General features: G+C 43.3%; 1 protein-coding gene across 5 annotated transcripts in view; it reads right to left on the bottom strand.

The window, feature by feature from the left end:
* Positions 1-15028, bottom strand: part of CETN3 (centrin 3) — a 195439-nt gene that overhangs the window by 86084 nt on the left and 94327 nt on the right. The window lies entirely within an intron of this gene.

Here is a 15028-nt window from a genome sequence, read left to right as displayed (position 1 = left end):
AAGTGCCAGGAAAAATAAATTAGTTGTCTTGGATTATAACTGATTAGTAGTAGACAACTGTCGATCCTTCTGGATCATGGTGTATGCGTGAGAGGTCACCAGGATCTTCGACATAGACACTAAGGCAGGATTATGGAGGAGTGGACCTTCTATCTCCACTGTAAACCATTGAGACAGTATCCAAGGGCCAGTTGTTTCCATAAACGACAATATTGTTTGTCATGTGTATACACCAAGCGGGGGGTGAGCAGGGCGCCAAAGTGAAGGGGTACCAACAGTCTCTGCCCAGCTGGGGCAGGGCCCAGGACGGAGCCACAAATAGCTCATTTGGGGAGCACAGGGATGGAGGAAGGGCAGCTCCTGCTGCTGCATGCACTCCCAAGCAAGCATGAGGGAGCATGTGCTCCCCAGATCTGTGCATGGGGCAAGGGCAGGCTGCCACTGCGGGCTTTGCCCCAGGCACCAAACTTCATTGCTGTGGCACTGTATACACCAGAATCTCCAGTCTTCCTTGGGAGCAGAATCTGAACCTCCAGATCTGTGGAAAATTGCTGGCATCAAGATGTTACTCTGAGAAAAGCTCCCATGTTAGTGACACCATTTACTATTCCAATTGGTGGGATCACTACTAAAATTATACCTTGGTGAGGGGATTAAAATGAGCCAGAAGGAAGAGCTGTAAGAGATAAGAAAACTCTGTCTGTGACAATCTTAGGGAGAGAGTTTACATGAGCAAAATAAAATGTTTCCAAACCTAAGAACCTTATGAGAATGAAGCTGCTATATGTAAGTGCAGTCATTTTCATAGTTGTACTACCGTAAATAGAACTGCAGCCACTGAACCGGAATGATGGGTTTATTTGCCTCTAAAGGTCATCAGTTAGGCTCCTATCACTGCCGGCAAAGGGAAGAACCTGATACATTAACTTTTTAGACTTGGGTCTGAGTTCATGCCTGTTCCCTATTCATTGTAGTCAGTCCTCATTATAAGAAGTGGTTAACAGCTGTAGTTATCTCTTGCATTATTTGAGGCAGGTGCCTGTTCCTGCCTCTGACCTTGACATGCACAGCATGTTGCAACAGCTTGCAGTAATGCCAGGGCTTGTATTTCTAAGCAGGAGTCACTGTAGGAGTGGCTAAATTCAAAAAGGATTGAAGGTTTAGGCAGAAAAACAGCTTTGAGAGAGACTAATCATGTAAAGTATTACAATGAACAAGGGCAGCAGAAGTAGGTGTTCCCCTGTCAGTCTGATGCATACAAGACGAGAGCCCATCTCCACTCTCACATGCACTGACTTTTAAAAAAAAAATCACATAAAAACAACATCTCCACTACAGAGACATCTTTAACAAGTATTCTAGAAAGAGCACCAGCTATCAAAAAGGCTGCCAGGACCAGAAGGAGCCATCAATCGAACAAGTTTACATTTCAAAGTTTTTTTCAAGAACAGTGAAAATGTCTTTACCCTCCTTGATGGGAAAACTGCAGTGCTATAGTAAAGTAGCTATTTGCTGCTGCTTAGTGAAGCCTGTTCCTCTGAAGTGGCCCTTTAACCCTTAGAATGGTGCTAGAATATATAGATATATATATTAAGTAGCTCTCTTGAGAGTTCTGCCTAGAGCAGCTTCAAGACAGTGGAGTCAGTTAGCTATCTTTTCCCTTTTGTGTATTCCATTGTTCAGTTTAAGAGCTTCTCTGTAATGTTTGAGATTAACTGGTCGATTTTTTTTTTCTAAACCTTCCCTGATAGTATTTAAGAGACAGTAGGATGCATTCGTCTGTCTAATTTAGACATTTATCAAAAAATTCACTCAAGTTCCCTTATGTGACACAGCTTCATTCTCAATAAAAGAACCTAGTGCAAACAAAAGGCCATACTGTACTTGCTGCTGTAGTGTTGCTGCTCTCAGATATTCCACAATTAAACTACTAAACCTTTCTAGCCTCGTGGAAATTAGAGGCCTGTGTAAAATGGAATGCTTTTTAACAAGCTGAATCTTCAGTTCTGTGCTCCTCATTTCAGCTCCCTTCTTAATTTTTCTGAGTCATTTGAAAATGATTAAGCAGTTCAAATAATTGTTTCCTGGGTATATTAGTGGCACTATAATTGTCATGTTTAGAGCTAAAGATGGTGTAGACTGTAGTTTGCTTTGGAATATTCCAAATTCTGAATATATTCCGGCTCACTGATAAACCAACGTTTTGAAACTTTTACTACCAATTGCCTTCCCACTTTCTTCTTTATTTCCTCAATTGGCCCCCATGTGCACTTGGTTTTGACACTGTTCTTCATTACCCAAAGGCACTGTTTGAACTAAAAATGTAGAGGAGGTTGCTTGAACTAAGAATGGAGAGTGCTAGCCCTTGGCCAGGATCTGACAACCATTAGGATGCACTGGCTGTTGAAATCTCCATTCTTCTATGTGAAGAGGGTAAATGATAGAACCCCACTGTTTTTGCATACAGAAGAAACAAGTGTCGTTTAATGTAGTTGTAATATATAATTCATGTGAGTGTAGTCACGGCCTCAGACTGACTTATGGGTATACTTGGTATAATTTATTTGGGGGAAAAAATACGTTATCTGTTACCATGCCAACATTCTTTGTAAATACCATTGGTTCTCAATGAACTTCTTCTGACCTCCTGGTCTGAGGTTGTCACTGTGTGATGTACATAATTCTCTCAACACTGATCCATTACTTCTGCTCAGTGTTGGGGGTCAAGACTGTAGTGTAAAGTCAAAGATAATTAGCAGCCCTATCAATAACCAGCTGCAGGACTGCAGCCCAAACGACAAGCCAGAAAAATCCAAGGAAAGAAGAATAAAAAGTGGAGGAACATGCATGTATATTCTATAGTTTGAGCAGCTGCTGTGGACTATCAACATCATCAGGAGACCTCACTGCATTAGCATAAATTCAAATGACAAATGCACAGTGCTATTCAGAGACTCATTAATTTGCAATGGGTGCAGTGCTCATGACATATTAGTGAAAAATTTAAATGTCTTCGTAGCATCGTGAGTTTAGTTGTGGGACCTAAGTCGCTAAAATGAAAATGTGTGTAATTTTTTAGCAGTTTATTAAATTATGAAGTGTGATGACTATATCTGTGCATCTTTTAAGCAGATGAGGTCCAGCGTGCTCCAGCACCGAATTGCATGGTTTGTGTTGAAATTTTCCTGTCAGACAAATTTCAAGCAGTAGACAAGATAACAGGCTGTCTGCTAGACTCTGCGGCATGCAGGCTGATAGCTCCCCCTTCTGGATGAATTGTATTGCCACTCAGATGCAGAAGGAAAAAAACAACAGTTTTATTGTTTCTGTTTCTGTTAAGTTCATCTTCCTTGTGTCTTTTGCCAGAGATTTTGATGCATACTGGTTACAGTGGTCAGCAAAGGCAAAAATAAAATAATACAGTATGATTATACATGAGTTTGATGGCTTCCTCTGTAATGCCATATTCTTCCAGACATGAGGAAGGCCATATATAACGCAAGCACAGGATATAAAAAGCCTTAATTATGAGTATCTTGTTTTAAGCAATTGCTTTGTTTATGCACCAAAAAATGGAGAGAGAAAAGATTTAAATTTTTATATTGAAAATAACTTGGCTGTAGTGCTCTTTCATAATGTTACAATGAAGCTTACAATTATAACGTACAACAACTTAAATATATAGCACTGGGATTTATTCTTAGGTCTTTATTCTGCCCTTTGTGCATAACTCAGAGAAGGGTATATCTTCCTTTTCTTTAAAGACAGTAGAATTTCTACCATGTGCTTCTGTTTGCTTTGGCAGATCTGGTTTTGGACAGATTCAGGTGAAAAATGACCAGTATTTAACCTGTAATTAAACCCGTGTCTGATTTTTCATCACGTTCTCCCTGTCAGATTCAGCATGAGCTTCCTAGCCATTCCTGTAGCAGCCAATGTGCAATAGGATAGTCGCTATATTATTTGATAAATAAAACCTTTATTTTTAAATAAGATCCACAAAACCTGCCCAATGTACATTGCCTCAAATTCTCTAAGTGGTTCTCAGTGCTTGACTTCTGAGAAATCTTAAAGCGGCCTGATTTTTAGATCGTGGAATCAGTTACAAGTTGCACATCCAGAATTAATTAGTCACTTTGAATATTTGCAGGACTGTACGTAACCAGATAATATAATACGCTAGCCTTCAGGTGCTGCAATAATAAGCACCTTAGAAATACCTTCAAGAGATACACAAAAATGAAAGTATATTTATTGCACATATGTCATGTGATGTCTTTGATAATTGCAGAGCCCTATGATAAACTGGATTTATCACCTACTTTAGGTAGCCAAATGGTACTCTGACTACTAAATCATGTCTGGCGGGGCTACTTCTAACACAGTGGTTCTTAACATTTTTAGAGCTGAGGCACCTCTCAGAAAATGCCAGTTCTTAGCTTTCACTAATTTTTTTTGACTATGGACAAACAACAGAGCAATTCTGTTGCAAAATGATCACAAGTCAACTTGTTTTGAACACTAGAGATTTCTATTTGAAATCTCTGGTTTTGTCTTGTGACTAATATTGTGTAGGTGTTTGCACACCTAACAGTGCTACTAATGCATGGCACCCAGTGGCATAGGTGGAATGATCTCACAGCACCCTGGTTGAGAATCACTCTTCTAACGTTAGCAGTTTCCAGTTGGTTGTCACAGTGCCACTGGTTTTATGCCATAAGGGCTTTTATTTCCACTTAAGTACAAAACTTCCCATAAATAATTTGTCGATCAAGTGGGTTTTTTTCACTGATAATATTTCCCTTATTTCTTAAGAAGAGGTCTAAGCATCTTATAACTCTGTGAATGAAGACAAAGCCATTTCACACTCTGGCCATTCAACTATGTTTTACCACCTGCCACCTATGATATGGCATGTCAGCAAAGAAAAAGGTATTGTGTCAGCAAATTCCATGCTGTTTGGGAGATGCTGAGCATCCCAGATCTCTATTGCCTACAAAAGGAAGCAAAGACACTCGGCATCTATCAGGATTAGGCCCACAGTCATGAAAGAAGTGAAATCAAGATCCTTAATTTATAGGAGTATCTGGAAATAACAATGTTTAAGGGGATAACCTGGAACATGAAATATTGAGATTCAATTTCCTTCTGTTCTGCAGGCTTTCTGTGCGACTTCTCTGCATCTTCAAAATGTGGAACAATGATAGCATAAGGATAAATACATTGTAGATGGTGGGATGCTGCAATAGTATGGTGTGGGGTCCATATGTGTAATTAAGAAAAATGTAACTACCAAAAAATGAGCCGTATTACATATCACAAAGATCCATATACACATTAACGTAAGCCATGCATCGATTTATGGTAGTGGTTCTCAAATGAGGGTGCTGTAGGACCGTATCATGTGTTCCACCCTCACTCTCTGTTTCTGGAAGAAATCATGCAGGGTCAGATTGGGAAAGGGTGTGGCAAGAGCAGACACTCCTGCCTGCTTTAGGTTTTTTAGACAACCTTAATGGAGGCAGGTGTGTGACAGCCCTTTCCAGTCTGGCTGTGACTGAAATGTCGGGCATTTTTACCTGATGGCAGAGGCACTGCAGCAGCAACACCACGCTGAGGTAAACTGAGACAGCACAACCGTGGTTCTCAAATGGTGTGCCATCAAATTCAAAAAAGTTGTAGGGAGGTGCCCTGAGTCTAAAAAGGTTGAGAACCACAGCTTTATGGTCACTATGGTACTTTTGGAATGACAGTTCTATATAATATGTCTGAGTAAAGGAATTTACATTTGGATCACTGTGTTGGTTGAAAAGATATGTAGAATCAGATGTTCCTTGACAGCTCCTTATAGATTATGTACCTGAAACATTTCATATGCGTCTTTCATTCTGGCAGCATTTGACATAAGTCACTACATTTGTCTTCAGTACTTATTTACTTGGGAGCCCATAAATAACAAATACAAGATGTCTAACCCCTGCTCCTAAACAAATAGGGAAGAATAACACTTAGGCCTGATAAGGGGTTTAGACAAAACAATCTTGCAAAATGGCTCATACTGTATAAGCATATCGAACTGGATTGCCAATTGGCTTAAAACTGCTCCCCCTGAAATCAGTGCAAACATTATCATGGACATTATCAGGAGCAGAGTGAAATTTTTTTTAAATAACCCCTCCTTCATTTTTTTAATCTTTACTTAAACTAAAGTAAACCTCCAAATCTCTAGGTAATTGCTACTAAAGCAAGCCTTAATCAAGGTTGATTAAGAGAGAAAATTCAAATTCTTTCCTGCCATACAAAAGTAGATAACAAGAAAAGAGTATTGTAAGCCACAGGCTAGCCAAATACTCTCAGCTACTGCATATCAGACTCAGGGAAATGGTCATCCCTGATTTAAAACACATAAAGATATGATTTAAAACACATCACTTTAAAATTCTAAAATATGTTGACTGTGGGGAAAAAGGAAAATGTCCATACAGGATATCAGGCGGCAGACCTACCATCTTCCTGTGAAGGCATGTGCCAAATACTTTGTGAACATTTTCCAAAGGTTTTCTCAAAAGCAATATTGTTGTCCAAAGATTAAGACTAAAATTGTGGATCTGTGAGGCTAAGTACAGACAGTCAAAAAGTCTGAGGCTGACTTGATTCAGTCTTTGCAGGTTAATTTAAACTGCAGAGATTAAACTGAGAAACAACTGGGCAGACATTCACTTTTGATTCAGGAAATGCAGCCACATGCCTGCAGTGGCTCAGGCCAGAAGCCAGGGGGTGCTAAAGCATGGCTCCATGGCAGGTAGCCAACATGGGCTGTGTGTTCACTTCCTCTTCCTGCTGCCCCAAAGGTCTCTGAGATTTGCAGTCCAGACTCACAGTAGCAGGACTGTAAAGGGTTGCTCATCATTTCCTCTTCCTGCTTCCAGGTGCCTCTGGGGTTTGTAGTCCACAGTTGCAGCCAGCAGTAAGTTTCTGGCAGGGCAGCTCTGCACTCAGGGGAAGGGAAATTTAATCCCCCCTCCCTAGCCCCAGACCCCAGCCAGGATTTTGTGGGGGGGGGGGGCGGTAGTCCCTGACTCCCTGCCCCCCTCTGGTCCCTTTGCCCTTCTGAAGCCAACCCTTCCCTTCTGAAGCCAGACAGCCCAGCCCAGCCTAGCCCAGCCCAGCCCAAGGCTGGAAAGCATGCTGGCATGCTGGGGGACTGTGATTTAACTTGAACCAGGAAGAGGTCTGGAACAGAAATTTCATAAACTGGTTTGACCCAAATCAGTTAAGTCTGATACTACATTCAACCAGGTTTATCTTAAACCAGTTTCAGTCATTTTGAAACTGGTTTATGTGCACTGAACTTCTCTTCTGTTACAGGTTTAAACCAGTTTCTGATTACTTAAACCGGTTTATGTGTAACTTCTGTCCCTAACCTGAAAGACTGTAAGAATGCCTTTTCAACCCAGAATTTGCTATCAGTAACTGAGTATTAAACATCAAACCATCACCAAAAACATTCTTGCCTAAAATAGATATCTGTTCTGGCCACACAAGTCATTGAGAAGGCTGAACTGAAGGGATAGCTGAGGATTCCTCTAATGTACAGAAATACTTTGGTGGCATAACGTTGACATAATTGGCTCTATGGCACTCACCCCCTTCCCTCCACAATGGGAACAGAACTAGAGTGAACAGTGCTGTGACCACCTGGTCCTAATGGGAATGTTGATACCAGCAGACTTTAAAATATAGATGGAAATCATTTTGGTTCCTGGATTAGGGAAATTTCTAAATGATTTTGTCACATTCCTCCTTACCCTACCTGCATCAGAAGTACTAAGCCAGAGCTCAGCACAGCTCAGGATTCAGCCTATTAGCTAAAAGGCATAAATTAGCTTTCACTGGTAGACAGAATTTCAGTTTTCATTTACTTCTTAAAAGCCTAATGTGGCAGTCGAGTGGTAGGCCGGGCTGTGGCCAGTAGCCCAAAACGGCAGGTGGGTACTTTTGACCGATAGAGTAGAATTAAGCACCGATACGTATTGGTTAAACTAAGGTTGCTTTACTTACACTGGTGGTGATTACAGTGCAGGACGGAAAACTGACTTAGGTTACAGTTGCAAATGGAACAGGATGAAAGCTTTCTGAGAACAAGATAAGATGTCCGTGAACGGCTGAGCAAGCATGCAAGATGCGGGGGTATGTCGGGTAGGTCGGTGACGGGGAGTCGCTGGTGGGTGATCAGTCCACCAGGTTCACTCCGAGAAATGCACGGAGTTCTCCACACTCTGAGAAATGTGCGGAGTTTTCCGAGTTCTCTGAGTTCTCCAACATGGGCGGAAACTGCTCTAATTTTTATATGACTAACAAGCCAATCACTAGCCGCCAAATATGAATAATTTGGAACCAGCCAATGGTGGTGTGCATATTTGCATAAAGTTGGCGGGAACTTTTTCTAAGCTGTAACTTTCCATTACTGCGGCATATAGTTATTGGGTTCTGACATAGCGGAATTTTCCACCGTGACCTAGTTACTGCCACCAATGGAATTTTCCACTGTGCCATAGGCATACAACTACTTGGTTCTGACACCTAATAAAACAAATAGTCCTCAAAATTATTTTAATCAAAAACTAATGTTCTTGTATTTTTCTTATAAAGAACAATTTGATTCATTAACAAACAACAGTGTTCACAGTGTGCCACAGAGATTATATGGAAATAAAATCATCAAAACATCAGCAGTCAATATATTTTGCAATATGCAATATATTTGGGATCAACTGTACTATAGATTTATGCATCATATTGAAACTTCTCTACTTACTGGCACTATGAACTCGATGAATAACCCACTCCAGAGAATTCTGTAGTGGGAAAAGATATTAGTAGTTATTGTACCATAAGTGTATAAAGCAAGGCTTGTCCCTTTGGGTCTGTTTCCTAGGGTTCCTCCATCCTCTCTGCAGAAAGGCCCAAATAAATATTTTTTTACTTTACATCTTATAAGACAAAAGTGGTTACACTGCATTGCTTCACAGGGTAGAGATGGTTTAGGGAACATATATCAAGAAATTGTCCCTTCTCATGGACTTCTTGTAGTTGCCTGGGTAACAGAGCTTAAATGGAGAATTATCCCATTTTAAGCCCTTCACAGTACTATGATCTGTGAGGAAAAAGAGGCCAGAAAACTTTGATTAGAAGGGCCGAATGGAAATCTGATCAAGTCCATGGACTAAGAGAATCAATTATCTCCCAAACAAAATAAGAACAGCTGAAAAAACACTGCCCTGTTGCATCCATGTTAATCCAGTTACTTCACTGTCTTCAAGAGTAGAATTTGGTCCAAAGCAGTTAAGGAGAAGGAGGTTAGGATATTGTTAAGTCTATGACACTGTTTGTGTTAACATCTTCCTTGTGCAGAATGTGTTTGTGTTTCAATTGGCAAATTATTTACAATGAGTCTAGATGCACTCACCACCAAGGGCAATTAATTCAGGGTTATAAAGTTTGTATTTCAAAACTGGTATGAATAATTCAGTGTTAGATTGTTAAAGTGTGTTTGTAAAATAAAGCTCCAGCTTTTCTTTCTCATGAAAGTGTTTTGGGAAACGTGATTGTTCCTCTCTCTTCTCTCTCAAGGGAGGAAACAATGTCCCTTCAGCATTCCACATTGTGACCTGTATTTCTTCCACAACTCCAAGTGATTTCACCACTCTGAGTGATGGAAAATGAGAGGCTTGTCTGTGTGAGGAATACAAGTCCAGAAATGCAGTAGTTAAATCAGCAGAGCAGATTGTGATATATAACACTGCTTTATAGCCAGTATCAGATGTATAGGATTGGGATTTTTCCCATGCTATTAAAATCAGTAGTTTGACAAATGATTATACATGTGTTGGTATGTTTAACCTGAAAATGCCTTTATGAAATTGTTTGCTGTGTCTCTGATTCCATTCCAGATGCGCTCAGTTTATAAATGTCACACCTATGCAACCATAAACCTTAAAACTATAACTGTACCCTAGGTTACATTTCTGATTAGTCTTCAGTGAGGTGGTACAGGTATATCTGGTGACAAAGAGGTGTAATATGACTGAGGACTTAATTTAGCCCACACAATTTTAATTACTAAAAATAATTGCCTCAGAACCCAATAGGATTTTCCAAGGTTGGCAACAGAGGGTCAGAGGGCTGAAATCCTTTTTCTGTGTGATCTACCCTAACCTCATGTAGAATCAGTCAGGCCTCAAAGCTAAAATAGTGTTGCACCATTGCATATTCTGAGTCTATCGTTCTCTTCAGATTCTCAGCTTTTTGTTCATTTTTGTTTTAAATTAAGTTGTAACTCTTCTGGTTGTAAAGGAAAACATGCAGTCTTGAAGCAATTGGTGCCTGATTTACAGGAAGCCTGAAACAATCTCTGAGGGCCTTGTTACACCTTTGTTATGCTTGTTACGCTTTAAGCCACACAACTATTGATCAGTGTTAATGCCAGCTTGAATTTGGAGCAGTCACACTTCAGGACAGCAGGTGTGAATCCCCACCCCCAAAGTCTAGGCTTCTCCTCTGTCCCCAGGGCTCCCCCAGGTCCCCCTTGACCTCTGGGGCTTCTTCCTGCTCGCCCCACTCAGTTACTTGTGGCTGCCCACACTGTCAGTCCTAGGGGAGCAGGCAGGGAATGGTTAACCTGCTTGCCTAGCCATTGCTGCTGGGTTGCTGCTCTTTTCCGGGCTGAGTCCACCTAGATAGTCCCAGCCTGGGGGTTGTGGCAGCAGCAGCCATGCAGGCAGGTGGTGGCAGCAGCAGCCAGTCAGGCAGGTTGCCTGCTCCCCTGGGACTGACAATGTGGACAGCCACAAGTGAGAGGAGGAGGGCAGTGAGCAGGGACCTCAGGTTCTGGGAAAGAAAGGGGGGCAGCAAGCCCAATCCAGGCCAGGAAGGGAGTGGGGGCAGGTAGGGTGTTTGCACTAAGGTGTAGCCTAGAGTAGCATTTCTCAACCTGTGGGTCACAACCCAAAAGCAGATCACACAAATATATGAAAGGGTCACAAACAAACTTTAAAAAATGGATTCTCACATGCAGCCACCTTTAAAGGAGAAAAATGTGGGAAACTGTGGCTTTTGCCTTGCAGGCTGGCCTGTGAGGGGCTGCTTGAGGGCCCCATACACCACACACACCTCTCCTGCCCCACACACACATCCCCTGCCCCACACACTGGAGGACTGGGTCCTAGAGGTGAGGGGCAGTGGTTCAGGAGTAAGGGGCACTGGGTCGGGACTGGCCATCGATGTTTAAAAATGGGTCCTGGTACAAAAAAAGTTGAGAACCACTGGCCTAGAGTGGCTACATCTTAATGTAATACAAGCTGGGTAACACAGATCAAAGATAATCCTGTCCTGGAATGGCATATCTTTGAGCTACCTGAGGAGTTCTTAAAACTAGAATCAGGTGTTAATGTGCAGACAATACAGGTATTAAGAGCTCCAGGAGCCACCTAAAATTACCATGCAACAAGACCCTGAGACTGGCTAATTCCACTCAGTGCAGTTTAACTCAGACAACCTGCATTTCCATAGGGAATTGGGCCAGATGACCTTAAGGCTAGGGTCAGACATTCAAAAAGCTGGAGCCTGAATTGAATCAATCTTTGCAGGTTAATCTAACTTGCCTAGGTTGAACCAATTTGCAAGTGTACAGACATTCCCTCTGGACTGAGGAAATGCAGGCCTGCAGTTGCTCAGGCCACGAGCTAGAGGACACTAGAGCATGCCCTTGGCTATGGAGAAGCTGTGCTGGGTGGGTGTGGCCACCTGGGGCAGTAGCCTGGACTGAACTGACCAGGGAGGGAGTTTAATTCCCCCCTCCCTGTCCCACCAGCAGAGACCCAAGCCATGGTCCATCAGGCCCTCCCACCTCTCCTGCAGCAGTGGGGCAGGGTACAGCCAAACACAAGCCAGCGTGGCCCCCTGAGGCAGAGGGGGCAGGGAGGGGGATTATTCCTCCCTCTACCCCTACTTCCCCCTGGGTACCACAGCCGGGTCTGCCCACCATGACTGCTGCCACTCGCTCCCTGCTTGGGGCAAATGGCAGAATAAGCCCCCTCCACTGGATGCTGGAGGGAGGGGGCAGAAGGGAGCTTATTCTGCTGCTTGCCTCTAGCACAGAGTGGGCAGACCCTGCTGTGGTGCCACAGGGGTAGAGGGTAGAATAACCCCACTCCCTGCCCCCTGCCTTAGGGGCCCTGTCAGTTGGTCTCTGACCTCACCTCTGCCCTACCACTGGAGCACTGCAGAGGGAGTGTGAGTGATGGGGGCAGCAGCCCCTGTCATGATTTTCCTGGAGCACAAGCCCCTTCCTGGAAGGGGAATGCCCACCCTACAGTGCAGCCCCCCACTGGGAAGAGGCTCACACTTCCCAGATCCTGTGAAGGACTGCTGCTCCAGTGGCAGAGGTCAGGGAGTGGCCAGAGGGCCCCTTAGGCAGGGGGACAGGGAATGGGACTATTCCCCACTCCCTCTGGCATCCAATGGAGGGGCTTATTCCACTGCTTGCCCCTAGCAGGAGTGAGCAGCAGAGGCAGTTGGGGCAGGCAAACCCAGCTGCGGTCCCCAGAGCGGGGGCAGTGGCAGTAAAGGAGGGAATAACCCCATTCTCTGCCCCCTCTGCCTCAGGGACCCTGCCACTGCAGCAATGAGGGGGGAGCACCTGGCAGACCCTGGCTTGGGTCTCTGCCGGTGGGACAGGGAGGAGGGAATTAAACCCCTCCCTGGCCAGTTCAGGCCAGGCCAGTGCTGGGGCTGGCCATGCCCTCACTGCTGGAGCAGTCAGTGGAAAAATGCAGGTAAGTGCTGGTGGGACAGGGGGGGAGGGGTCAGCCATTTGGTTTTGGCCATTTTGAAACTGGTTTATGTGCACTGAACTTTTCTTCTGTTACAGCTTTAAACCAGTTTCTGATCACTTAAACCAGTTTATATGTAATGTCTGTCCCTAGCCTAAAGGTCATTTTCATTCCTATGATTCTAACCAATGAATATATTGTTAAAGCCATTAAATTTAGCATGTGGGCCAAGCTTGGGAAAATATCACTTGCTTTCCCCTCCTCCAAAATCAAGACCTAAAATAATGAAATACTGACAGGGAACCATGAGTCTTCTGATCCTGTGCCAAACAAAAATATCAACTGCCCAGGCACCTCTAGCATAGCCACAACTCCTTTCCATTCCCAAACCTGATATATGACTTTAGAGTCATCACCACAAGATGTTATGGTTTAAATATATTGATGGACTGTGAACCAGACTGAATGAGTGATGCAGGGGAACTTCCTTGCTTTTTCCCCCATATTGGACTCATGCCTGAGCACTGTGCATGTGAACTCAGAGGCAGATGGATGTCCCTTGAAAGCTTGGGTGCTGCCAGTGCTGTTGCTGATGGTAATATCTGTATCTTTTGCATATCCTACCTCAGGGCACAGAGGACAAGATGATCCACTGAGTGGCAGAACTGCTGCTTCAATCAACTCTTTTGTAGCCATGGCCAGAAAGCTTCCTCAGTAGACAACATGGCTTGTATACATCCCACACGTAGCCTCTCAAATCATGTCTCCTGGTATAGTTCTGCTGTCAGAGGGTATTGCCATGCAGGTTCCCAAGAGAATATAGCCTAAAGAGATATTTGGGAAATATTGTACCTGACAAATCTTTGTTGTTAATATGATCTTTCACCTCACTAATATTAGTAAAATGACATGGCTCTAGGAAGAGCTAAATTTTACACCATTTACCTGCCTGTGAAAACAGCAAATGGGAAAATCAATATTGAATACTTGCAGTCAGTTATGTAGTTTATATATGCTGTATGGAGCTTGAGTAAAAGTTACAATTTAAAGGGATACAAACATGGTTTAGAAACCTAAAAATGCAAAAAAAATAATAGTCCACCTAAATATTTCCTTCAGGAAAATACATCTTTAATTGTTGCTTCTCTTATACATGTCACAAGCCTGATTTATTGTTTGCCTGCCATGATAAACCTCTAACAAATGCTTGGATGTTTATACAGGGTGGCAGTATTTAGCGGGCTTGTTTTCTTGTTAGTACTGGACTACATTTTTCTTCATTTATGCTGCAACTGCGAAAGTAGATAGTAGATGTCCAAATTAAAGCTTAAAACATCTCAAGATCATTGGCTTACAAAAGGATGCACTAAGTGCTGTGCAGTTGTAGGAAGGAAACAAATTCCTTCTGTGGGCCACGATTCCCGGATGGTCCTTGGGAAACGGCCGCAGTTGCGTGTCGAGTGGGGCACCGGGTGGTGACACCAACCCAGACACGCTCGGGGATGCCAAGTGCCGGAGGGAGATAAACACCACAGACAATGAGGTGTGAAATAAAACTTGATATTTACTTACAGAACTGTCGACACAACTTGAAGGGTGATATAACTTGGAGGTGACGAACTATATACAGCAACGAGGGACAGGTGGTGGGTGGCAGGTGGAGACTGCAGTATACGAGTACGATGTCTGGTTGGGACAAAGTACAATGCGATCCGGATTTGGCAATGCAGTAAACTATAATGCTCGGAGCGACCGGAGCAGCTCCTGCTATAGACCTAGGGGTCTGACCAGGCCCCAAGACAGGTGATCAATCCGTCCTGAGAGTCAGAGCCTGGGGACCACGCACCGAGATGTGCGGTCCCCTATATAACTTTTTTGGCCAATCAGGAAGCTCCCCTGATGGTACATTCTGGAACCCATGGACATGCTGGCCAGCCAGCCATGCCCATTAGGTGGTCTTTGACTGGTTAGACCACAGGTGATCACGCTCTGTTCACGTGCCGCTCGCATGATGGGTCAAATTACTGATACACTCCGCCACCGCATCACTATTTACAATGGTTGCGTCACTTAACACTTCGATACAATAATCTGGCTGGGTCATTTTGCTTGTTGACACCTTCCAAGTAGCCAATAGGAAACATTGAGGAAGGCATTTTTATTATACTATGTTTACAACTTGTCCTCTCTCCAAT

This window comes from Alligator mississippiensis, chromosome 3 (genome assembly GCF_030867095.1).
Source record: "Alligator mississippiensis isolate rAllMis1 chromosome 3, rAllMis1, whole genome shotgun sequence".
Lineage (NCBI taxonomy): Eukaryota > Metazoa > Chordata > Crocodylia > Alligatoridae > Alligator > Alligator mississippiensis.
This window is presented reverse-complemented; position numbering and strand designations above follow the sequence as displayed.